Genomic DNA, 3,354 nt, shown 5'->3' on the forward strand with positions numbered 1-3,354 from the left:
GCAATGAAAACCTCTGACCTCAAATTACCAATAGTCAAGTGGACTAATCCAGATAAAGATAGACAAAAGGCCTAGGGTCCTTTGACTCAACTCTTGGCTGGTGATATGGTTTGGCTCTGTGTCGCCACCCAAATCTCATCATACTGAGGGAGGGACCTCAATTCCCATGTGTTGGGAGAGAGAGGTGACTGGATCATGGGGGCAGTTTTCCCCGTGCTGTTCTCATGATAGTGAGTGAGTTCTCATGAGATCTGATGGTTTTTTAAGTGCTTGACAGTTCCTCCTTCACCAACTCTCTTTCTCCTGTCACCTTATGAAGAAGGGGCTTTCTTCTCCTTTGCCTTCCGCCATGATTGAAAATTTCCTGAGGCCTCCCCAGCCATGCGGAACTGTGAGTCAATGAAACCTCTTTTCTTTATAAACTACCCAGTCTTGGGTATTTCTTTATAGTAATATGAGAGTGAATGAATACAGCTGGGTACCCAAAGCCTTTTGCGCAAGAAAGGGTAAAATGATCTGGGGATGGGGAAGAGAAGTTTCTGAAGCTAGAATAAAAATCCATGGCATGATAGAATTGTGAAAGTTGGTATATTTGAGCATCTTCATGTGAAGTGGTTATTTTATTTTATCTTATTTTAGAGAGAGTTAAAATCTCTTTTACCTGATTTTATCATGGGAATGAACATTGTATCTGATTGGGGAATGTTTCCCTTATCTGGTACTATAAAACAGAAGGCATGTAAATTCACCCTTCCAGAAATACTAATTGGATATGCTAAATGGGAACCAGACTACCTAAGCCAACACAGTGCAGAGTAGAAGCTAGAGTGCTGACAGGGACAAATATACAATTTGGTAACCCTCAAGTATTTCCCGGGGCTTATGGCAAAAGCCTCTGAATACCTTGCAGCAACAACTACTGGGATTTGGACTAGAGGATTTCCTCTTGAGGGACATTTACTGCCTTCCTATGAAACATCAGCTAAAGCTACCTCTATGCCACCGAAAATACCCATGCTGTCTCAGATGATGTCAGAGAAACATTCTAATGTGAATGGCAGTGCCCAGAAGAGTTCCATAATAAAATGGAAATGATTTATAGAAGATCATGCTACATGGAGAATGCAAACAGAAGCTACTCTTGAGCAGGAAGTTTCTTTTTCCCTAGGACTGACTCTGGAACTGTGTAAGAAACTGCTAGTGCCTGATAAACTCAGTGCCGGACAAACAGCTCTCTACCGATCAACCAAGAGCTGCTTGGTTTGTGGATAGTAAATCCAAGGTAAATGAACACCCCTACTGTTTGGAATGTTGCTATTTTGATGGGCTGAATTGCATACCGTTTTCTAAACAGTGATAGAAACATTGAAAAATGGTAGAACCCTCTATATTTGGGTTTTTACTGTCTCATGGGCAGTGACCAATAGCCTGGTCATACACTCACACAAGAGCGTGAAACTTGGTCTATTAAGAGGATGCCCATAATGTAGCATGGCCCAGTGGGAATTTGAGGGGTGTATTAAAGTAGAGTAAGTCAGTGCCCATCAGAAGAAATCCTTTCCCAGTTTAGATAGTTACTAGAATCAACAAGCAGAATTCTCCATGTGCTCCCTGAAGGTGGCCACCTGGGTCCCAAAATGAGTGGATATGGGGGTATTCTAGCAGGGCAGAGATGAACTGAATCTAGACATGCTCCTTTTGCATCTTCTCAGGCACAACATGCTGGGAAGTGTTAGCAGCAGCAAACTGATTCTTGCCCCCTCAGGGGAAAGAATTCAGCTGAGGGGCATAAGGCAGAGTGAGAAGCAGAGGCAAGTTTTAGAGCAGGAGTGAGAGTTTATTAAAAAGTTTTAGAACAGTAGCAGAAAGAAATAATGAGCAGAGTAAACAGATATCCCACAGATGAGAGAAAATCCTCACAAACTATGCATCTGACAAAGGACTAATATCCAGAATCTATAAAGGAACTCAAACAAATTAGCAAGAAAAAAAAATAATTCCATTAAAAAGTAGGCTAACGGCATGAATAGATAATTCTCAAAAGAAGATAAACAAATGGCCAACGAACATGAAAAAATGCTCAACATCACTAATGATCGGGGAAATGTAAATCAAAACCACAATGTGATACTGCCTTACTCCTGCAAGAATAGCTATAATCAAAAAATAATAAATGTTGGCATGGATGCAGTGAAAAGGGGATATGTTTACACTGTTGGTGGGAATGTAAACTACTATAACCACTATGGAAAACACTATGGAGATTCCTTAAAGAACTAAAAGTAGAACTACCATTTGATCCAGCAATTCCACCACTGGGTATCTACCCAAAGGGAAAGAGGTCATTATATGAAGAAGACACATGTACAAGCATGTTTGAAGCAGCACAATTCGCAATCACAAATATATGGAATCAACCCAACTGCCTATCAAACAACAAATAGATAAAGAAAATATGGTATATCACATTCTTATAAACTCAGCTACTCAGGAGGCTGACGCGTGGGAATAGCTTGAACCCTGGAGGTGGAGGCTGCAGTGAGCCAAGATCGCGCCACTGCATTCCAGCCTGGGTGACAGAATGAGACCCTGTCAAAAAAAGAAAAGAAAAGAAAGAATAAAACGTGGTATATACACATGCCATGGAATACTACTCAGTAATGAACAAAATAACGGCATTTGCAGCAACTTAGATGGAGCTGGAGACCATTATTCCAAGTGAAGTAACTCAGGAATGGAAAACCAAACATTGTATGTTCTCATTTATAGGTTATGAGGATGCATAGGCATAAGAATAACACAGTGGGCCGGGCGCGGTGGCTCAGGCCTGTAATCCCAGCACTTTGGGAGGCCGAGACGGGCGGATCACGAGGTCAGGAGAGCGAGACCATCCTGGCTAACACGGTGAAACCCCGTCTCTACTAAAAAATACAAAAAACTAGCCGGGCGAGGTGGCGGGCGCCTGTAATCCCAGCCACTTGGGAGGCTGAGGCAGGAGAATGGCGTGAACCCGGGAGGCGGAGCTTGCAGTGAGCTGAGATCCGGCCACTGCACTCCAGCCTGGGCCACAGAGCGAGACTCCGTCTCAAAAAAAAAAAAAAAAAAAGAATAACACAGTGGACTTTGGGGACTTGGCAGGGGGCAGAGGAAGGATAGGAGGGGGGTGAGAAATAAAAAAACTACACGTTGGGTGCAGGGTACACTACTCAGGTAATGGGTGCACCAAAATCTCAGAAATCACACCTAAAGAACTTATTCATGTAACCAAATGCCACCTGTTCACCAAAAACTATTGAAATTAATTTTTTTTTAAGTTTGACAGCAAGATCGAAAGAAAGTAAAGTGTCGAGGCAC

Source organism: Trachypithecus francoisi, unplaced genomic scaffold (genome assembly GCF_009764315.1).
Source record: "Trachypithecus francoisi isolate TF-2019V2 unplaced genomic scaffold, Tfra_2.0 Lachesis_group5, whole genome shotgun sequence".
In the NCBI taxonomy this organism is placed as follows: Eukaryota; Metazoa; Chordata; class Mammalia; order Primates; family Cercopithecidae; genus Trachypithecus; species Trachypithecus francoisi.